Genomic DNA, 24,854 nt, shown 5'->3' on the forward strand with positions numbered 1-24,854 from the left:
CTGCTATCATCAGGTTGTGTTGTTTTCAGGACACATCCTCTCCAAACCAGCATCTTTTATTCTGTGGTCTTGGCCTTCTGTCCTAACACTTGTATGGCAGAATGCCAGTCAGGAGCAACCTCAACCCCCTCACAGGGGTTGGGATAATAGTTAAGGTGTTTACTTCACAAACACAAAGTTTAAGGTCTGATTCTGACCTTTGAAGAAAATTGGCTAGGCTTACAATTGCCCACAAGGGCATCTAGCCTAGTACTTACCTAGGACAGGTGTAGCTGCTAATTTCGCATCCTCCCTTGATGCAATCTTCCAGCACCTGCACCCTTATTCAAACTCAAGTTGTGTGGAGCAAAGTCAGGCCTTTATTCCCCTGCATTACAGAGCAGGTCAGATTGTTGGATTTCTAATTAGATTTGTTTAATGTTTACATATTATTTCTTTAGTTGTGATAGTAAGGGAATGTTGCAGTGAACTGTGAAGCAATTTAAGTATGTGCTTTTGCTTGTGAAATATGGGATGCGCATGACACATAGCCCACAAATTCAGTGTGCCACTCAACCACAGCCCATAAGGCATAACAATGTATCTGACACTCTAGTCATAAGTGACTCTATAGTCAGGCACACTGATGTTCCACTCACCAGGGTAAACAAGGAGAAAGTTACTGTCAGCTGCCTGTCGGGTGCCAGGATCCGCCACATAACGCACACACTCAGGTCACCCCACAACAAGTACAAATATGACTCTGCCATTGTCCATGTTGGTGTGAATGACCTGAGATGTACCTCTCTGGACTATATGAAAAGAGACATGGAGGAGTTCTCCAATCTTGTAGCCCAGGCAGGTATGACCCTAGCCCTGAGTAGCATCCTGCCATCAACCAGAATGATAGCACACTACAAGGACAAAATGATTGACTTCAACAATTGGCTAAGCTTCTGGTGTCATTTTAAGGGGATCCAGTATCTGTCTGCCTGGGATGACATGATCAACAGACCACGATGCTTTGCCAGAGATGGCCTGCACCTGTCACCCTTGGGATTCCAGATACTGGCTAAGGCTCTTGTCACCCCTATAGTGCCTTTTTTAGGCAAGGTTAAAATGACAAATTCACGTAACAGGTACAAGCAAGAAAAATCTGAGGGTAATGCTACTCAATGCTAGAAGTCTAAACCTCAAAATGCATTCACTTGAGGCACTCCTTAAAATGGAGAACATTGACATCTGTGCAGTGACAGAAACCTGGTTCAAGGCTCTAGAGAGCACCCCTGCATTAAGAGGCTATAATTCATACCACACCTTTCAGCCACCTTATCTGGACCGAAACACTAAAGGCAGAGATGTGTCCATATTTATTAAGGATATCCACACCTCCAGGCTAGTTGCTCAGCATAATGCATCTGAGATTATCCAAGTGCAACTAACTGGGCAAGACCACAATCCAAATTGTAACTTGCTAAAGATCCCCCACCATGCCCCAGGATTCCCATTCCTCATTTCTTGATACACTGGAAAATATTAGGGTACAACCCAATACCCTCTTACTGGGTGATTTCAACTGCCCCAGCATTAACTGGGAAAACTACTTATCTACCAACTCTTTTGCTCAACGTTTTCTGGAATTCATAAATTCCAACGCTTTGGATCAACTTATCCACACCCCCACCAGGGGCAGCAATATCCTAGACCTGGTCATTACCAACATGGGCGACATGGTGTTCCACACCAGAGGTCAATTCCTCGTTGGTCAGATCCGACCACAAGCTAATCACCCTAGACATCCACATCCTGCCCCCACCCCCATTAGGGAATCCACCGTAAAAAATTTCTCCAAAGCCAACTTCATGCTTCTTAAGACAGAAGTGGCAAACTTCACGACACCCATGCAGATGGACAATAGAGGTATGACTGCTGAATCCTACACAAATGCACTTTATAAGCACTTACACTAGTGCATGGATCGTGCTATCCCTAACAGAACCAAGATGCTATCCTCCAAAAAAAGGAAGCCAATCTGGTGGTTCCCCACCATAAAAAAACTCTACAACAGAAGAAAGAAACTGTTGCAAAAAAGAGTAAAATCTCATGACTGGAGGAACTCCCTGGTCAGCCTCAGTAAGAAGCTGAGATCCCTCATAATATACTCCAAAACTAGTCACAAAAACAAAATTGCCACTGATTCTAAAGACAACCAGAAAGCATTGTATAGCTATGTCAAGAATCTCAATGGCAACACTCAGATCTGCTCTGAGTTACAGCACAATGGCACTAAATATACAGAACCAACTGATAATGCCAACATCCTGGCAGATAGGTCCAGTGCTAACTTTACCTCTCTCTCACCCCCAAAAGGGCCCATCTCTGTACCGGAAGAATTCAAAGTTCCTGTAATCACAGCTGCATAGGTAAAAAACACACTCTCCAAAGCCAAGAACACAGCATCCATGGGACCTGACAACATCCCAGGCTGCGTTCTACATGAACTACAGAATGAACTGGCACCCCCACCTAAGTACCATATTCAGTCATAGCCTCACCTCAGGCTTTGTGCCCACTGAATGGCGCACAGCGACGGTTATCCCACTCCACAAAGGGGGAGCCACCATGGACCTCAGGAACTACCACCCCATTAGCCTAACGAGCCTGGTCTGCAAGGCCATGAAATGTATCATCATGGAACTTATAAACAAAGACATTGGTAATCTCCAAACTCTGGACCCCACCCAGTTCAGGTTTGTAAAAGGCAGATCATGTCTCCTAAACCTGATAGACTTCTTTGAAGCAGTCACCAAAGCTGTAGATGAGGGTAAGGTGGTTCACACAGCCTATCTAGATCTTGCCAAGGCTTTTTACACCATCCCCCACTCTGGAATTATAGATAAACTCACTAAACTAGGTATAAATCCCTATGTCACAAGAAGGGTTGCCAACTGGCTCACTGACAGAACCCACACTGTGAAAGTAGCACACTCCAAATCCGACTTCAGAACAGTGACAAGTGGAGTACCACAGGGTTCAGTTCTGGGTCCTCTCCTGTTTTTGTATCTACTTTTCTGAAGTACAGGCTAACACAGAAGGCCTTTGGCTAATGAAGTTCGCAGATGACTGCAAACTAGGAGCCATAATTAAAACTCCTAATGATGTGGACATCCTACAAAAGGGCCTCACTGAGACAGATGCCCGGTGTTAAAGTCATGGCCTCAAGCTCAATGCCAAAAATGCATTGTCATCCCCTTTGGTAAACACTCTGTACCCATGAGCTACCACATAGGTGGTAGTCTACATAACACCGAAAGTGTGATAAGAGACCTTGGGACACAGGTGGACAGTAGTCTCTCCTTTGATAATCACATCGCCACAGTAGTCAGGAAATCCTTCTACATGGCACACCTCATCACAAAAGGTTTCTCATCCAGGAAAAAAGAGGTCATTGTTCCCTTCTACTTGTCACTCATTAGACCCATTATAGAGTACAACACCCGTTTTTGTATGTACCTCACAAGACATCTACAACAACTGGAAAGGCTGCAGAAATACCTCACAAAGAGGATTACCAGCCTCAAACAGATGCCCTACGCAGACCGTCTCAAAGAATTCCAGCTTTACTCCGTCGCATATCGCCTACTCAGAGGTGATCTCTGCCTAACATTCAAAGCTATGTCAAACCCAGAGCTGTTGGACATGCTCCACATAAAGAAATCCCAATCCCTCCGAGCTACATGCTCTAGGGACCTAAACCTTGTCACCACAATAAACAAAACATGCTGGAGAGATAGATTCTTGTCCCAGAGACTTCCCATACTCTGGAACAAACTACCTATCTATATCAAACAAAGCTCCTCATTAGCACTCTTCAATAAAAATCTTGATGATTGACTGGGAAATAGGAAATTCACCCGGGATCTCCTCTGGGGCTCTGCTCGACAGGGGCACAGGAAAATCATTTTCTTGGGTGGCGAAAGCCAGGGTACCTTTTTTGGCTAGGCTTATATAGGCCCTAGGGCCAATAGCCTAGTACCTACCTATGAACCTATGAACCTATTAGAGATTTGTCAAGGTTTGAATGTAGAATGAAATAGCATTTATGGTATGTAGAAACAGTAAACACCAGAATTTTATTTAAAATAATGTTTATTGTAACAAATGTAAAGGCAGGGAGACTTTGCCAAAATTGGAACTCAAAATATAGCGATAGATGGAAACCCAAGCCATTTTGCAATATTTAACAACTTCTGTTATGCAGCAACACTTTAGAACTAAACAGCAACACTCTCTTTGATTTTCCTACTATAAAACCCGTATTTGCAAGGTTTTTGTGCTAGTATGCAGAGTTCTACAGCAGCAGAGAGACAAAAGAGAGACTTTGGAGTGATTAAGTATCATTTTTCTGCATTTTCTTGCTGCCTTTAGCTAATTCCACCTAAAACGCCAATTTTCTAGAGTTTCTGTGATTTAAAAAGCTTGTTTCAGCTACATATTGTACTTATTTTACTGCCTGCACTTTAACAAAGTCGTTTTTGTGTTTGAATTACCTGTTTAACTGTTGTAAGCTACACACTCAAGTGTGATAGCCATTTCTGTGCATTTAAAGTGTTTTTTGATTGTATCTGCTTTATTTATTGAAAAAAACAAACAAAAAAACAAAAAATATATACTTGTTTTCCTGCCTTTCTAAGCTAGTATAGTCCAGTTTTCAGGTTAGTGCTGAATTCAGGGCTGTGTTACAAGTTTCTGTGTTTTCCCATACCTTACTTGGATAGAAGGAAGTTTCTCTGTTCACTGTGAGAGAGGGAGCTTTGAGCAGCCTATCTGTCCCTTGAGGAGTGGTTTCAGCCCAGAAATTAGTAGTTTGTTGGCCATTTTGGGCTAATTTCTATCTCTTTCATTTCCCTGCAATAAATCCCGCATTTACGCGGTTTTGCGCACCGGGCAGTGCCAGTTAGGTAGGGTATAACTATTCCCGGCTCCACAAAGTCTGCTCTTCAATTTTTCCCTTGGAACTAGACAAACTTTCAACTTAAGCACTCAAAGCATTCACTTCTCATACTGGCACTTGCTCAAAACTCATAGCAAGCACTAATAAACCTTAACACTAGACCCCCCCCCCCATACTGTAGAGAAGGACAAGGCTCTGTATTCGACCTTACCAGCCAATCAGTAAAACAGTTCACTGTACCTATCCAGGCATGTCCGAAGGGCAGTTTCAGGTGTACTCTCCGGTCCAACTGGTGAATCTGGGCATTTTGAGGCAATGTTACAATTGCCTCATGTACACAGACAACCCTCTCCTACTTCTACCAAACACTAATACATGCGAGAGATGCAATTATACAGCCAAACTGGAGGCTAAGCTCTCTCAACCCAAGACTGGACCAGGCAGTCAAGAGAATTACTTGCATCACACCACCAGTCTCACATAGACCTAGGAAACCAGCACCGGCAAAAACCACACATAAATACACGAAAACATACTCGGAGGCTCTAAATAAAAATCTGCAGAAGCAACAGAGACCTCCAAAGCAGACATCCAAACAACCTCCACCCCCCAACACAAACCATGAAAAACATACTTCACAAAACCAGTGTGCCACACAATCACAGCCCTTTAGTCAAAATAACATACCCAACACACTAGTAATAGGTGACTCTAGTCAGGCACACTGACGTTCCACTCACTAGGCTGCACAAGGAGAAGGTTGCTGTTAGCTGCTTGTCGAATGCCAGGGTCAGCCATATAACACAAGCACTCAGGCCACTCCAGAACATGTACAAATATGACTCTGTTATTGTCCATGTTGGTGTGAATGACCTGAGCCATACCTTCCTGGACTACATGAAAAGAGACATGGAAGAGCTCTCTGATCACATAGCCCAGGCCGGTATGACCCTGACCTTGAGTAGCATCCTGCCCTCACCAAAAATGATACCACGGTATAAAGAAAAAATTATCAATTTCAACAATTGGCTAAGCTTCTGGTGTCATTCAAAGGGGATCCAGTGTCTGTCAGCCTGGTATGACATGCTCGACAAGCCATGCTGCTTCGCTAGAGATGGCTTGCACCTGTCACCCTTAGGCTTTTGAATACTGGCCAAGGGTCTTGCCACCCCCATAGTGCCTTTTTTAGGCAAGGCTCAAAAGACAAACCCACTACTGTAAATAGCGCAAGTAACAAAAAACTGAGGGTAATGCTGCTCAATGTCAGAAGTCTAAACCTCAAAATGCACGCACTCGAGGCACTCCTCAGTGTGGAAAAAATTGATATATGTGCAGTAACAGAAACCTGGTTTAAGGCTCCAGAGAGCACCCCAGCACTACCAGGCTACAACTCATGCCATACATTTCGGCCACATAACCCGGACCGAAATACAAAAGGCGGGGGCGTATCCATATTCATCAAGGATACCCACACCTCCAGGTTAGTGGCACAGCATGATGCTTCAGAGATCATCCACGTGCAACTAACAATGGGCAAAACTGCAATTCAAATTGTAGCTTGCTACAGATCACCAACCATGTCCCAGGACCCCATTCCATATTTCTGGAAAAACTGGGAAACATAAAGGTCCTACCAAACACCCTGATAGTGGGTGATTTCAATTAACCAAACATTAACTGGGAGAACTACTCAAGTACTTACTCCCTTGCCCAACATTTCCTAGAATTTATAAACTCAAACACCCTGGATCAACTGGTCAACACCCCCACCAGAGGTGACAACATATTGGACCTGGTCATCACCAACATGGGCGACCGGTGTTCCACACCGGAGGTCAACCCATCTCTGGTTAGATCTGACCATAAACTAATCACTCTGGATAACCACATTCCGCCCCTACCACCGGTCAAAGAAACCACCATGAAAAACTTTTCAAAAGCAAACTTCACGCTACTTAAGACCGAGGTGGAAAGTTTCAAAGCCCCCATACTAAAGGATAACACTGCCCAAGCTGCAAAATCCTTTACTAATGCACTCTATGGGCACCTACAAGAATACATGGATCATGCTATCCCAAGCAAAACCAAGACTCACTCCTCCAAAAAAAGGAAACCAGTCTGGTGGACCCTTGCCATAAACAAGCTATACAATAGAAGGAGGAAACTAGTACAGAAAAGAGTAAAATCCCAAGAAGGGAAGACATCCCTGATCAGTATCAGCAAGAAACTACGATCCCTCATAAAATCATATAAGGCTAGCTTTGAAAGAAAAATTGCCAAGGACTCCAAAGATAACCACAAGGCATTCTTTAGCTATGTCAAGAATATAAGTGGCAGTTCTCAGATCTGTTCGGAGTTAGTGCAGAATGGCACAAAATACACTGAACTGACCGATATCACCAACATCCTGACAGACAGTTTCAGTGCAAACATCACCCCCCTCTCACCACCAAAAGGGCTCATAACCATACCAGTAGAATGTAGTGCCCCTGAAATCATAGACACTCAGGTTAAAACAGCCATCTCCAAAGCCAAACACACAACATCAATGGGACTGGATGGTGTCCCAAGCTGCGTCCTACATGAGCTCAAAGATGAACTAACCCCTCACCTAAACACACTGTTCAAACTCAGCCTCTCCACAGGCTATGTGCCCATAGATTGGTGCACAGCAATGATTATTCTGCTCCACAAAGGTGGAGCCACAACAGACCCTGGGAACTATCACCTTATAAGCCTGACTAGCTTGGTCTGCAAGGCTATGGAGTGCATCATCATGGATCTCATTAACAGAGACATTTGGAACCTCCAAATACTGGACCCTACCCAATTTAGCTTTGTTAAGGGCAGATCATGCCTCCTAAACCTGGTGGACTTCTTTGAGACAGTTACCAAGGCTATAGACGAGGGAAAGGTGGTCCACATAGCCTACCTAGACCTCGCAATGGCCTTTGACACCATTCCCCATTCTGGAATTATAGACAAGCTCACCAGCCTGAACATAAACCCCTACGTCACGAGATGGGTTGCCAACTGGCTCTCGGACAGAACCCACATGGTAAGAGTTGCGGGAGCTTGGTCTGACTCTAAAATGGTTACAAGTGGCGTTCTCCAGAGCTCAGTCCTAGGACCCCTCCTGTTTGGCATATACTTCTCAGTGGTACAGGCAAACACAGGAGGTCTATGGCTGACCAGGTTTGCAGATAACTGCAAACTAGGGGCTATAATTGACTCTCTGGCTGACACAAACATCCTCCAAAAGGGTCTCACTGAGACAGATACCTGGTGTCAAAACCATGGCCTCAAGCTAAATGCCAAAAAGTGCATAGTCATCCCCTTTGGAAAAAAAACAAAGTACCCACAAACTACCACATAGGTGGTAGCCCCCTAAATAGGGAAGACATAATAAGGGTTCTGGGGACCCAAGTCGATAGTAATCTCTCCTTTGATAATCACATTGCTAAAGTGTTTAGAAAATCCTTCTACGTGGCCCACCTAATCACAAAAGGGTTTGCATCCAGATCAAAAGACGTCATTGTGCCACTCTACGCATCACTCATCAGACCCATCATAGAGTACAATGCCCCATTTGGGATGTACCTTACAAGACACCTGCAACAGCTGTAAAGACCACAGGAGTACCTCACCAAGAGGATCAATGGCCTCAAACAGATGCCCTATGCAGCTCGACTGAAGAAACTCCAGCTGTGCTCGGTTGCATAACGCCTACTCAGAAGTGATCCATGCCTGGCATACAAGGCCATGTCCACCCCACAATTGATGGACATGCTCCACCTAAAGAAAGCCATATCCCCTCGAGTCACATGCTCTAGGGATCTAAACCTCACCACAACAATAAATAGGATGTGCTGGAGAGATAGATTCCTGTCCCAGAGACTTCCCATGCTCTGGAACAAGATTCAAATCTACATTAAGCAGAGCTCCTTGCTAACACTCTTCAAGAGAAACCTTGACGAGTGGATGGGAAATAGAAAATTTACCCTGGGGATCACTTCAATGGCTCTGCTGGACAGAGGCACAGGGAACTAATCTAAGGGGGTGGCAAAAGTCAACACAATTCTGGCTAGGCTTATAAATGCCTTCGGGCAGATAGCCTAGTGCCTACCTATGAACCTATAAGACAAGAAGTGTCAGTGTTAGAAGAGTATAGAAGACTTCATCAACAAAAATACTCAGAAAGATAGACATGATAAAAGTAATACACAGTATTATAACAGATCAGGATTTACAGTGCACTGTTGTAAATAATAAAAGAAAAGTATCAGCATAGGCAGAAAAATGTAAAATATTCACAGATAAATATAAAGGAAAAGTACAAAATAAGCAATTTATTGATGACCCTAAAAATTTTTATAAATAATTTGGAAAGAAAACAGAAATAGATACATTTTGGAGAAGTATTTATGAAGATCCTGTGGAACATACTAAAGATGCTAAAGGGATAGAAGAAGTAAAGGAAAGCATAAGAAGTTCAAAAGTAAAGGATATGAAATGGGATGAAGTAATGGCCAAAAAGATTGAAACAAAGTTAAGAAAAGCCTCTAATTGGAAAACCCCAGGCCCAGATGCAGTACCTAAGTTCTGGCTAAAAGTATTAACATCTTTGCACAAAGAGTTAGCCATGAGTAAGAACTATTTATTTATGCACACTTGAGCAAGAGGGAGCGAATAAATATTTGTGAATTGATAAAGGATCAATAATAAAACATAAACAAATGTGAATAAAACTCAGTAAGGAATATTTAGAAGACTTAAATTAATCCTGAAATCAACGTTGGCATCTAGGAACAAAGTTCAAGCAATAAACCAATTTGCTCTTCCTGTCCTAACATACAGTTTTGGAGTGACTGACTGGCCCCAAAAGGTGTTGGATCGATTAGACAAGAAAACAAAAAGGATGCTTCATGCTCATCAAATGATTTATAAACATCAGTACATACCAAGATTATATATTCTCCGTTCTGAAGGAGGTATGGGCCTCCTTGAAATTGATTACATGTATAGATCTGCAATCGTGGGACTGCATACATATCTGCTGATCTCACAAGACCAAAACATAGTGAAAGTTTTTGTAGTATTCGGGCAGGTAATGTTGTTATTGTGCTGTGGGGGCGCTATGGGGAATTAACAACATGTAGTGTTGGTTCTGTATTCTCTGGTGTCTCGTTGGTTCCGATGTATGTATGGCTATGGAGTGGTGAATATGTAACATGGGTGTGCACCTGGAGGTTCTGAACAAAGAAAGGCCTTACAACTCCAGAACCGTGTGGTCTCCTTATTTACCAGGATATAACATATTGGCGACGAGGATGGGATGCCTCCGAGTCCGTTAAGAGTGAAAACGGCGGGGTGCAGTTAATGTCAGACGACGAAGAGACTGGGGCTGCCGGAGTTATGTCTGTTTCCATGTTAGGGTCGCTGGTTGCATACGACTGTCAGACACAGACCTGGGAGGAGTATTGTGAAGTGTTGGAACATTTTTTTGAAGCAAACCAGATAATGGATGCGGGCCGGAAGCGAGCCATATTGCTGAGCTCGGTGGGCAGCAAGACGTACAGTCTGATGAGGAACTTATTGAGTCCTGATAAACCAGGGGATAAATCGTTCACGGAGTTGACGAGCTTGCTTCAGTCACATTATAACCCGAAGCCGAGTGAAATAGTCTAAAGGTTCAAGTTAAATTCAAGGACTAGACTAGCCAATGAAACGGTAACGGAGTATGTTGCGGTGCTGAGGGAGCTGGCGCAACACTGTAATTATGGTGACAGACTGACAGAAATGCTACGTGATAGGCTCGTATGTGGCATTGCAGATGACCGCATACAACGCAGATTATTAGCGGAGCCTGAGTTGTCATTTGAAAAGGCCTTGAAGTTGGCACAGGCCATCGAGACAGCGAATAAAGACATTCGTGATTTACAACCAAAAGCAATCGAAGGGGTTGGGAGCAGGAGTGCTACCCCACTGCCAGTGCATAAAGTGGTCATGGAGCATAAATCACAAGGGAAGTCTGGTCAGTATGCCTGTTACAGGTGTGGCGGTGAACATTTGTCACGGAACTGTCGTTTCTTAAATGAAAAATGTCATGCTTGTGGAAAAAAGGGCCATGTGAAGAAGATGTGCAGGTCAATGCCCTCTAGGGACCAGCAGAGAAAGGGGGAGGAAAAGAGCAGCATAACGGACAGGAAGGGAAACCGGAAAATAAAACGGCAGTATGCACACCATATGCGTGAAGGTACAGATCAACAAACCAGGGAAGTAGAGGAAGTGTTTACTATGTTTAATATGAAAGAGGCAAGGTTGGTAAGAGTCGATCCCATTACAACCCAGTTGGACTTAAATGGTAAAATGGTGCAGTTTGAAGTGGATACTGGATGTAGTGTGACAGTGCTGTCAAAGGCTGAGTATGGGAAGTTATGGCTAAAAGAAGCTCAGGAGCTGCAGGACTGTTCAGTGACTTTGAAAACATATACAGGTGAAACAGTTCCCACACTGGGGATGGCAAAAGTAACTGTAACACATAAAGACAAAGTCAAACAGTTGCCAGTCATGGTGGTGGCAGGTAATGGACCAAACCTGTTAGGCCGGGCGTGGCTAAAGGAGCTGGAAATGGGCTGTCTACAACTCCATAAAGTAGAACAGCAGATGCTGACATTGCAAGAGGTGCTGGAGAACAACGAAGAAGTGTTCAAAGAGGAACTGGGTACCTGGAGGCGTCCACCAGCAAAGATACACGTCAAAGAAAATGCAACGCCAAGATTTTACAAACCCAGACCCGTACCATACGCAATGAAGAAGAAAGTGGAGACTGAGTTAGAGCGACTCACCAAGCAAGGTATAATTGAACCAGTAAAGTTTTGAATGGGCGCACCCATTGTGCCAGTATTAAAGCCAGATAATACTGTACGCATATGTGGGGACTACAAGCTAACAGTGAACCAAGTTTCGAAGCTGGAGCAGTATCCAATACCAACGGTGGAGGATGTGTTTGAAAAGCTGTCGGGAGGTGAAAGGTTCAGCAAACTGGACCTCAGTCAGGCATATCAACAAGTTGTTCTGGAGGAAGGGTCAAAGCCATATGTCACCCTTAACACACACAAAGGTTTGTTCCAAGTAAATCGTTTACCCTTTGGTGTTTCCTCTAGTCCAGCTATTTTCCAGAGAATAATGGAGGGACTGGTGTCAGGAATTCCGAAGGTGGCTGTGTATTTGGACGACATCCTGTTGACGGGTAGGAACAATCGTGAGCATCTGGAGACTCTGAACGAGGTGCTGAGGCGACTGTGAGAGACTGGTCTGCAGGTGAAGTGGAGTAAATGTGCTTTCATGGAAAAGGAAGCCGAGTTCCTGGGTTACAAGGTGGATGCATCGGGCCTACACCCTCTGCCAAACAAGGTAAAAGCCATCCAACAGGCACCTGCACCCACAAATGTTACAGAGCTGAAGGCCTACTTAGGCTTACTTAACTATTATAACAGGTTCCTACCAAATCTGTCAACGCTGTTAGCTCCTTTACATACACTATTAAGGAAGGAGACCCTGTGGACATGGCAGGAGGAACAGGACAGAGCGTTTGAGCAGTCCAAGAAACTAATGCAGTCCTCAGAGGTTTTGGTGCACTACGATAGTCATAAGGACTTAATTCTGTCATGTGATGCCTCACCTTATGGGTTAGGGGCCGTGTTGGCACACCGTATGCCAGATGGACAAGAAAGACCCATCGGGTTCATGTCACGAACCTTGACACCAGCGGAGCCAACTATTCCCAGCTAGACAAAGAGGGTTTGGCTGTAATTTTTGGAATTAAGCGGTTCCACAAATACCTCTATGGCAGGAAGTTTACTGTTTGCACCGATCATAAGCCCTTGTTGTCACTGTTCAACGAGATGAAGGCCGTGCCTCAGATGGTTTCTCCCCGCATTCAGAGATGGGCTGTAACATTGAGAGCTTATGAATATGAGATTGTTTATAAGCCCGGGAAACACCATAGCAATGCGGATGCGCTGAGCCGTCTGCCGCTACAGGGGCCTCTCCAGCGAGAGGAAACGGAGGACCGAGTGTTGATGATGGAGGACATCACATTGGTGTCAGCGAGGGAACTGAGCGAATGGACACGAAAAGACCCGGTGTTGGCTCGAGTGTTTCAGTGGGTCCAGCAAGGCTGGACAACACAACAACCTGATCCAGTTTTCCGGCCTTATGAGGTGAGGAAAACAGAGCTGAGTGTGCAAGATGGATGCGTGTTGTGGGGGGCACGAGTGATAATTCCGCCCCCAGGAAGACGTGCACTTTTACAACAGCTGCACCAGGGTCATGTGGGCATCACCCGAATGAAGGCCTTAGCACGAAGTTATTTCTGGTGGCCAAAGTTGGACCACGACATTGAAGTCGCTGTGAAAGAGTGTAACATCTGTCAGCAACATCGCAACTTACCGGTGGCGGCACCACTACACCCATGGGAGTGGCCGAGTAGACCTTGGCAGAGACTTCATATAGACTATGCAGGGCCTTTTATGGGGGCAATGTTTTTGATAATAATGGATGCTCATTCTAAATGGATGGATGCCTATCCAGTTAAAACAACCACTTCCACCACGACCATTGAATGCCTGAGGAAGAGTTTCAGTAGTCAAGGACTACCACAGACTATTGTATCAGATAATGCTTCATGTTTCATGAGTGGAGAGTTCAAGGATTTTCTGAAAAGAAATGGCATCGTACACGTCACATCAGCACCATACCATGCGGCTTCAAATGGCTGCGCTGAAAGGGCTGTCCAGACCTTTAAAGCAATGATGATAAAGGCCGGAGACGGAAGTATGGCAGCAAAAGTGTCAAGGGTGTTATTCAGCTACCGCATTACACCCCAGTCTACCACCGGATTGTCACCTGCCGAGATGTTGCAAGGACGGAGATTAAGGTCAACATTGGATCTGGTGCATCCAAACATCCGAGCTAAGGTAGAGAGGATACAATGGCGGCAAAAAGAACATCAGGATCGACGACGGAGAGGAAGAAGTTTCCTGGTGGGAGATGCAGTGATGACTCGAAACTTCAGCTATGGACCTAAATGGATTCCAGGGTTCATTGTAAAGAGTACTGGTCCACTGTCGTACCAGGTGAGGTTGAATGGAGGTTTTGTGGTCAGGAGACATGTGGACCAGATTCTGCGGAGCGAAGGGGAGAAGGACTTTATGGAACTGCAAGCCCCAGAAATACCGTTAGTTTCGGAAGAAGGGCTCGCAGCGGCAGGAGGATCTCCGATCTTGGGGGCCGAGGAAGACCACCGGGACTTGGAAGGAGAGGTTCCCGAGGACCAAACCTTTCCAGGGATGGACACACCGGTACCAGAGGTGGTAACTGTGACACCGGAGTCACCTAGGGTGGTACCATTGCGCCGTTCTAAGCGTACACTGGTTAAACCTAGTTACTTGAAGGACTATCAGTGTTAAAAGTGTATGTATAGGTTAGAAGAACAACATCACTTGCTTGTATGGTAACCGTTTAATAACTTGCCGGTTATTTAGAAATTAAGTGACTGGAAGGATTGTTTTTTGACTTGCTCCCTCGTTTCTCTTATGTAAGGAGGCGTATGTCAATAGCTTAAGAGGGGAGGAATGTAGTATTCGGGCAGGTAATGTTGTTATTGTGCTGTGGGGGCGCTATGGGGAATTAACAACATGTAGTGTTGGTTCTGTATTCTCTGGTGTCTCGTTGGTTCCGATGTATGTATGGCTATGGAGTGGTGAATATGTAACATGGGTGCGCACCTGGAGGTTCTGAACAAAGAAAGACCTTACAACTCCAGAACCGTGTGGTCTCCTTATTTACCAGGATATAACAGTTTTGAAACATGAGGAAAATAAATTTAAGATGGCTTCCCTTCTTAGTCTAACAAAAGCATATCGGTGTCAAGTGGAAATGAAAATCAAACCAGAAGTAGATAAAAATCAGGCAGCAACTGAATGTGCAAAACAACAAAAGAAAGAATATAAGGTGAAGGATCAGATGAGAAGGCAAGAAATGTGGAAAATGCATAAATACAGTTGCAAGTATAGAGAACTCCTCGAACAACCTTATGTTGATCAGGGTCAAATGCAGGAATGGTTAAGGAGCGGTGAATTCAAACCAAAAGATGAAAGGTTAATATTGGAGGCCCAAGATAGTGGACTAAGTACACTTTGGTTTACAAAGCCCAATGAGCATGTGGGAGAAACAAACAAATGTAGGTTTTGTAAAACAGATTTGGAAACAGTTTCACACCTCATTGCTAGTTGGACATACTAATGGCAGAAGGACTGTATATGGAAAGGCATAATAATGTGGCAAGACTGTTGCGCTGGTGATTGTACAAACATTGTAATACTGAAGTAGATGAAAAACACTGGAAACATGAGCAACAAAGCATCATAGTACATTATCAAGTCTACATCACATGGGATCACCCATTACCAACAGTTCAAATGATAGATGTGACAAAATGAGACATTATGGTCCATGAAAAGAAGACAAAAGTAGCATTGATCACTGAAATCAGTAAACCCAGTGACTACAGTGTCTTGCAAACAGAAAGACACAAAGTCATAAAATATCAGGATTTGCAGGCAGAAATGAGAGCAATGCAGAAGAATGTTACAGAGATAGTTCCAATAGTAGTAGGAGCAATGGGTATTATGAAAAAGATCTACAATTGGATTTAGATATGTTAGAGATACATGTAACTCCATACGAATCGCAGGAGTCATTACTGGGCACATTGTGGGTGCTGCGAGGAGCACTTCTGGCTGACATCAAAGACTGAAACAATGCTAATTTCATGAACTTTAATCATACTTTGACTTAGGAATGGGGCCCATTCCTGTCTTGGTATTGGAAACCCAAAATATTTGGAAAAATTAAAAAAGTGAAAAAAGATACCATGACTCAAAGCTCTGGCCTCACTTCCTCTATTCACAAAACAAAAACCCTCCAGATTCCTGATGAAAATTAACTTCTGCCATGTTATCAGTGAACCTGTCTTATAGAGGTGCTTCTTCCCACTGTCTCCTATTGCCTGACTTTCCTGGTAATTCCATTAGGGTACCAGCTTCAAATCTATGCTTCTAAGTGCAACCACTATTAAAACTGTTCTTTTCCATAGCTAATCCACATATCTTACCCTATATGATGTACTTAGTGGTCCTACCCATGCCTATTGGTACCATCCTCTAATCATTTCCAGTGGCACCATCTCACTATGTTACATATTATTGCAGGGTACGGAAAACGCCATTCCATCAAGATAGCTTCAGATCTTTCTATAAAGGATTTTAATGTGTGTTTATCCAATTCACAAAGCATTAGATTATAATTCCACATTAAGAAGTCCAAGTCTGTCATGTGACCCAAAGCCTTGAAATAATTGAAAACTTTTTCCTAGTTTCTTTGCAAAACATAGGGATGAATAAATCTGTATACTTCAGAATTTCTAAGAAGGTGTAATGAACCTACATCTGACATTTTTTTGATTGAGTTGATTGTTCAAGAAAGAAACCTTCAGTTCCTCAATGATTTGAAGAATTGCTGTTTTCAAAGCTGTATAATACTATATGAATAATAACCAAGACAAATAATATTAGTTTTATTCTACTTGAAAGGGAGGCTATTTCCCTGCTCTGATGGTCAGACTGAGGGACTGACATCACAGAACTTGCCTTTGTGCAGGAAGCTCCACTTGCAGAAAGCAGACATGGTGGCTAGCTTAGCTGCTAGGCTTACATTTTTTACTGGCCTGGTCTCCCATAGATATTTTATTTCTTTTAGTTGTTGGCAGTAGGCACAGGACAGCAGTCCTAATTGTATTCAGTTTGTTCAAAGTTTAGCAAATTCATGCCCGACTAGAGTGGAGGTAGGACTTGTTAAATGAACAACTCAACATCTGTGATTTTACTTCCTATTTTTGCGCTGTGCTCTTTCTCAGTGAAGTATTTGATTTTCTGGTATGTCACTGGGGATGCAGTTGGTCAGTGATGCCAGACATTAGATTTCCATACCTGTTATTATCAAAGGTCAGTGTCCATTGCGACGCCCCCCTGCTGGGCCAGTAATTAAGAAGCCTGAATTCTCACCACTGACACTGGAGAGGGATGTTCACTTGGAATACAAATGGATACACTCAGTATTTCAAGATGCAGATCTCTCTGCATCGAGCACAATTTCCCTTAAGAGCACAGAGGGCACACACTCAGCCCAGGGTCTGGATTTCTCTCTCTCTGTCTCTCTGCAGGTCCCCAATAAGCCTCTCCAGTGGCACAGCTTCAGATTTAAGTCCTCAGCTGAGTGCCCAAGCCAAGTCCTCCACCACTGTCTCTGTGAAGCCAGTGCTTTGTGCCTCTGCCCAAGTAGTTGACACATACACATTCTTTGAGATTTAATTTTCAAACATACACACACACACACACACACCTGGGAAAAGCTGGCACAGATTTATTAGCTATGCCTTCTGCCCAGACTATAAGGTAGTTATCACTGCCACCAGTTAGTTACTATAAAGCTCTTAAAAGAGTATCCAATTGTACTAAGTGAAGTTAATATTAATACAAATGGTAATGTTGACCAAACAGTCAGGCTTTCTGGAGCGGTCAGAGTTATCACCAAATAAATATGTGCAAACACTCTCAAAAGGACCAGCCACAATGAAAAGTTTAAATATATTTAATAATAAATAATAAAAGAACAAGAAAATATGAAATATCTATTTACAGTAAATAGAAGAGTTTCAGTCACAGGGAATATTAAAAATAATACTGATGGAAAGTTTCACAGAGTTATAGAAAACAGTATTTAGCTAGTCTCACTATCTATCCCTGTATGACTAAAATAATTGCTGTTCCTACTTACTGAATAGAGCAAGGCAAGATGGGTGAGTGGTCCTTGTTGTCAAATTCAGGACAGAATGCAGAATGCTTCTGAGACTTTAGTCTCTTCTAATATTAAAACATTATTTTTATACAGAATGATGTTACAAACATCTGGTCATCTGACTCTGTTTCCCATGCTATCACCAACACAAGCTGCCAGGATTTTAGCACATATGTGCTACAATACCCACAGATAGAGCATTGCTCAGATGTGGTGCAGCTACTGGAAGCCATAAAACCATAAAACCATTCCACCCTTACTACAGGAGCTACAACCTATTCTCTAGCACATATATTGCATCTCTGGCTCTATTCAAAACTGTGGGATAACATTTTTATGGCTTAACCCATAAAGTCATTTAATTTCAGGAATATTTTTCAAAGACAGGTGGATTAACCTTTTCTCTCCCAGTATATACTGTTACAATGTATACATTTAAACAGTTGCAATAATGCATGTACATTTCTTTTCCTTCCAGTAGGGCATACTGTTGATACATTTTAACACAAGCAAACTTCACAAATACATTCTCAGCACAAGCTTCTGTACAAATTAGTTTGATATACAAATGACATGTAATTATTTACAAAATTCCAGCTAGCTGTGCTGCCATATGTTACAAACCCACTGCCGTCCTTCTCCTGGCATGGCTGGCAGTACCTCCTATAATCACATCCATGATTTTCGGCTCCCTGTTGTAATGTAGGCACTTGAAATGTCAAGTGGTGACATGCTAAAAAATAAGATAGAAACTGCAGAAGAACAGTGAATCCTGAACATCGCTCTTCTTTAAGCATTTGTTTATTCCAGTCCTTGCTGGAGAATTTGAGTATCAGAATGGGTTTTGATAACCACTGCCAGTTTGTAATCATCAGCAAACTTGGTTATCCATAGTCTTCTGACATCAGCTTTTATGTAACAGAAATATATACCAAACAGGAGGAGACATATGGCAGAGCTTTTGTGGGACACCCCTAGTGGCATGTTACTGTCTAGAGCAAATACCCCAATCTTAACAGTATGGGTTCTTGTCAGACAGTCGATTACCAATCCAGCAAACTGTGTATGGGTTACAATGGAGTTGGGAGAGTTTGTCAATAATTCTAGCATGGGGGATAGTGTGAAAGGCCTTTGAAAGGTCCCAATAATAATGTGGATTGTATGCCTCTTATCCATGGCCTCAGTAATCCTTTCAAGGAGCTCAACCAGGCTGAGCAGGCATGATCTACTTTTTACAAAACATAAATGGTGTATGGCCAGGGATATATGGTTATCTATATCACTGTTTATTGTTTTGGCTATAGCATATACTATAGTCTTATACTAGTGAGACTAATAGGTATGTAATTCCTAGTGAAAGTAGAAGGATCACTTGTATTCAAGGGAACCACAACTGCTATTCTCCACCGATTGGAGGTATAACCAGTGAAACAGTGGAGGGACTCATGTTGAAGAGTCGATGGAGGGATTTTACTAAGTGGGACATTAAGCTTCTCAGCAGACATCTTTGTATTGTCAGGACCCATGCAAGTAGAGTTATTGATTTTGCAAAGTGTCAAAATTATTTGATCCAGACTGATCTCATGAAGAGAGGTGGGAGAGGGAATGGAGGGCAGAGAAGGGGGGATGAGAAGAGTAAAGCTGAAAGAGAATTTGTGTACAAAAATATTAGCAATGTCCTTAGGGTCAGAGGAAGGAGTACCACTGTAGAACTAGAAAGACATTCAGTATAGAATCCTAAATTCATTGCTGGTATTACATTTCCTAATGGTAAGTTTAAGTGATGTACTTCTTAGGTTTAAATCCCTTTAAAAAGAGGAAGTGCATATCTTTTAGCAATGGCCAGGAGCTTTTTCTTTTTATTATAGAGTTTGTTGATTTGGTAGTTCCACATTATGGGTTTAGTTTTAAATTTGCTTTTATGTTTCTGCTGGATTGGTATGAATGCTTCAATACATTTATCCAAGAGGGAGTAAAATATCATGCAGTAGGCATCAGCTTCAGTTGCAACATTTGCTGGGGAGCTATAACACTTGTAATTGTTAGTCAGACCAGTAGATATAAATAATTAGATAAGGAATAATCCCTAAATGTAGAGGACCTTTAAGAGGGCCACAAAAGCATGTTATCATACAGATGATCACAGCGTGATGATTAAATTTGACTAGGGTGGAATAACAAGTGGGGTGGTGCAACTGGAAGAAATAATTGCTAGGACCACCTGGTGTATGAACCTTGGCTCTAGAATACGTCTCAGCTGTCCAATTTTCACAGAATGTCCAGATTTTTGGCTCATATTTCTGGTGCATTCCTCATAACATTTGTGATTTTCAGGATTTTTGTGACAGATCAGTGAGGATTGAATTCACTAAATACTGACAGGCATTTGAGTTTCAGGCTTCATATTCTGCAGAAAATGCATGGAAACACAAGACATTTTATTCTAGCAACTTTCTATGTTTGTAAGAGCAATATTTAAAATGTGTAGCATATACTCAAAATAACGGGCTTTGTCTCCTCATTATTTTTGGCTTTGTCCAGATTTTATGTGCTGAGAGGTTGAGAGCTATGATTGTCACTGTTGAAATGACACCCTGACCCCATGTGCAAAAATGGGAAAAGGGGTTGTGGATGGATGGATTATGAGGACACGATAAAGAAGATTAATGTCTCTGGTTGGTAAGGAGACAATTTGGACAAGTACATTGGCATTTACAAAGTCCAGAAATCTCTGGGAATATTTGTTGTTTGGAGTAAATGCTTGCCAGCATATATATGGATAGTTGAAGCCACCTGTAGGAAAGATATTTGGTTAGATGGCTAGCTTTCCTAACTGGTTAAGGTATTCTCCATACTCTGAATTTTTGTATATGGGGATCAGTAACTGATTTTAATGTGAAAATTAATTTTATTGAGCTTAATTAGGATTTTAACCAGTTTCAGATTTGTATCATACAACATCTGGTGAGAAACAACAGAATTACAAATAAATGCAGACACTTCCCCAACAGTTGCTGGTGGATCTGAATGCATGATAGACACTGTACCCTAGAATGCAATAAGTGCTCTCAGTACAATGGAACCATGTTTCTGTAATTGCACAAATGCTAAAGTATTTGAGAGAAGGGACGGGTTCATGTTCAGAAATCATGTTGTTTACTCTTCTGGCATTTAGCAGTGGTACTGGGATATTATCCAGCTTGGAGTTTAATATGCTGTGGTGTCCAAATGGTACTATGGGGGTGTGTGAAAAATGTTAGTCTGAATTCAAAAAACAACATATGAAAGATGCAGGCTTTGTCTGCTAAAGCAGGTGGGTCTTGTTGATCATTTTGTCTCATGCAGACACACACCTCTAGAATGACACCAATTTGCTAGCCAATTATTGTAGCCAATTATTTTATCCTTGAATTTAGGCATAATTCTTGGTGATGGTAGAATGCTGCTGAATGCCAGGGCCTTGTCTTCTTTGAAGACAAAAAGAGCTCAACAATGTCTCCCTGTATCTTCCCTGTGGTGGAACACTAAGATCATTCACCCCCACATGGGCAACTACATAGATATAACTGTATCTGGGGTGGAACATGGACCTAACAGAATAGTGACTCCCTTATCCTGGCATCAGAGATACAGCTGTCTCTCTAACCTTAGTGTGGGTGACTTTTATCTCCTACTTCACGTTCATTTTACATACTTTAGATAATCAAACTCTGTGGTCACTATAACTCTGAGAAAAAGAGATATTCAAGAAATGTATTTAGTGAATTTTACCTGAACTATAGCACTGAGATTCCTTTTTACAGGAAATGGACTTAACCCTCCCAAACAAAAACAACGCTAAATAAATAAATAAATAAAATAATAAAGGGGTAAAAGGGACCATGGCTTGTCCCCATGTCACTTCTGAATGTTGTTTGCATGCAGAAGCTTTCACTCATGTGTGACCCTAATTGTATGAGACATTCACAATTGAGCTTAACACTTGCCAGGGAACTGTGGAAATATTGTTTATGAATTTTGGTATTTATGTCCATAGCAGAGGACAATAACAAAGAAAGCCATGAAATGGGTTATGCACCATTCATGGTTTCTTACAACAGTTTTGCTTATTGGGAGAAATGTGTTGACATGAAGTACAATGTAGAGATGATAGTTCTCTGAAGGTAGTTAGTGACCCTGATAAAAACAAGTTCAAAAGTTCTGCAAGATAAATGTGTTAAGAAAAAAGAAATGTTAAATCTTTTTAATATACTCCAGCAGTAAATAGCATTATCTAGGTATAAATTACAAAATGTGACTTGTATACAAAACAAAAGTTGGAAAATAATTTATGATTCATAATAAATAACAGAACCATTCTGCATTACAAAGTTACACATGTTTTATACATTTACACTATGTGATAAGTTATATATATTGTATGTGTTCATTTTATTGTAATATGTACGGATGTTTCTAATCTGGATGTCTGGCACTTAACATATTGGAATAAGGCTATAAACTGTTAAAATGTTGCTTCTTGTAGTCCAGTCTAGGACTTGTTCCTGCAGCCTGAGTTTGCCTATAGTGCGACTATGAGCAAATCACTTAACTAAACAATATTCTGGGGCAATTAATACATTGGACTAGGCTCTTCGATGGTCTTCTAGACTGCACACCTATTAAACAATAATCTTTTTCAGAATTTGTAATGTACGAATTTACTCTAGACATTTAACTCTACAAGACTGAAGGGTCAAAGTGAAAGTTTTTTCTGTTTTTTTTTTTGTAACAAATATATATACATATATATATATTGTGTTTAATAGATGGTGCACTTTTAAAGCATCTGTAAAGCAATGGTAGGTTATAATTCAAATGCTGTTTTGAACTTTAAACATTTATAAATCAATGCAAAGTTATAATTTATATTTTGTTGTATTACAGGCAGTACTTATTTTTGCAGGTTTTGATTCTTTGACATTTACTTTTGATAGATAGTACATCATTTTATAAGCTTAATTTCAATACCACTTTCTTTCTTTCTTTATATCTGAATTGCATGGCAAAGATACATACACATGCAATCCACTCATATATCCAAATGTAAAAAAAAAGAAAATGAAAAAAAAAATCAGCGCAGCAAATGAGAACATCCATACCTTTCAAGCCCTGAGCATTAAATAATAGCACTGGCACTGAAAAGCCCATAGGGAAGGGGTAGAATACCGAATATTTTCACAACAGACAATTTATAGGTAACAGTCACTGATAAAGAATCTTTCTGTAGTACTTATTTTATAAAATACACATTGCCATTAATATCCTTAAAAGGTCTAACGCCATGAAAAAAATCAATAAATCTAGAAGGAGCAAGTCAAAATCTGCCAGTAAAACCATTGCTCTATACCTAAATCATAGCAGTTGGGAGGTATCAGAAATTACCTATGACAGGTGTACCTTAATTGTAGCTTGGCTTTACAATTCACTTATTAAATTTAACTTAAATTGTACATACCAAAAATTAAAACCAGATGCCCAGCCAAAGTGGAGAAACCAAAAACTAAGCAGCAAAGCACCATTAAAAAGATTTTCTCCATGTGTTTAACACTCACTTCATTTATTTAGTATTTTTATTTTAGTGTTTTCATTTCAAAATGCACAAGACTTCCTCAGAATACCAACAGCAACCAACAACACATTTAAATACTAAAATAAATTAAGATCAGATGACATAAACATGAACCCATTCTATGAACACCAAAGACACTAATAAAAACATGCAAATTTTAATGTCATGTGATCATAACTGATTTATTGATTTAGGTATTTAAATGTGTTTTTTTGGTTGCTGTTGATATTCTGAGGAAATCTTGTGCATTTTGAGATGAAAACACTAAATATATGAAGTAAATGTTTAAGCCACTGAGTCAGTGTTTTTAGCGGTGTTTTACTTTTTAACAGCGGTACTTCATTAACTTACTATATACATAATATTTCATTAGTAACTGAAATCTTTCAGAGAGAGCTGCTGCACAAATGGTTCAGGAGTTTGAAAATGTTAATATTATTGATGGTATACTGGCATGAGGGATGATCAGAGAACAGTATAATAAAAGACTGCTTGCTCTGATGAATAATCTGGAACAGTACAATTTCAAGCTGAATAAGAGTAATGGATGTGTTATTTTTGACAGGAATGTCAGTAGACAGGTGGTAGAGTGGCCCAGCATTTAGTTCTCTGTGCTTTGGTCTCCAGTTCAGTTCTCAGCCTCTGTGCATTATATATGGAATCAGCACATCATCCATGGGATCTTGTGTGTTTTCACCGGATGCTTCAGTTTCTTCTGGTCGACATCTCAGTCCATTGAACCATTCTGACTGAGATCACAGTACAGTAAGGATCAGGGAATTTGCCCTTTTCCCCACTGTAAAGTGATCTTGGAGTTGGTATATATAATTAGCAGTGGATGTGGATATTCTTGTGAGAGTGTGAGAGAGTGTGTGTGTGTGTGTGTGTGTGTGTGTGTGTGTGTGTGTGTGTGTGTGTGTGTGTGTGTGTGTGTGTCCTTTGATTGTTTCTTTCCTTATTCATGATGAGATTACATGCTTTGAGCCTGCTGAATGCCAGAACAGACTGTGGCTTCCTTATGATCCTATATTGGGTTAAGTGGGTAATCACAGAATGAATTAATGAATGAACACGAGTGTATCTCTGCATAGATAGAGAAAGAAGGACAGAATTGTACTCTCTGTATTGCTTAGCACAAAAATAATTCAAGAGAAACTATGCTATCATATTTAATGCGAAAACCACCAAAGGAGAAAAACAGGAACTGGATGCACTCAAGTTTATTCTGGTACCTTGGCTTCCACAGCCTTCAAAGGAATAACCTTTACACAGCAAATGCAAAATTTCTGTATAGGCTGGAATTTTTTCAGAAAAATGTTGTACTTTATTACAGATATATTGATGATCTGATTTTTGTATGTACTGGCAGTATTATGGAATTTGATGGTT

This window comes from Protopterus annectens, chromosome 12.part0 (assembly GCF_019279795.1).
Source record: "Protopterus annectens isolate FY-2018-M chromosome 12.part0, PAN1.0, whole genome shotgun sequence".
Taxonomy (NCBI): Eukaryota; Metazoa; Chordata; order Ceratodontiformes; family Protopteridae; genus Protopterus; species Protopterus annectens.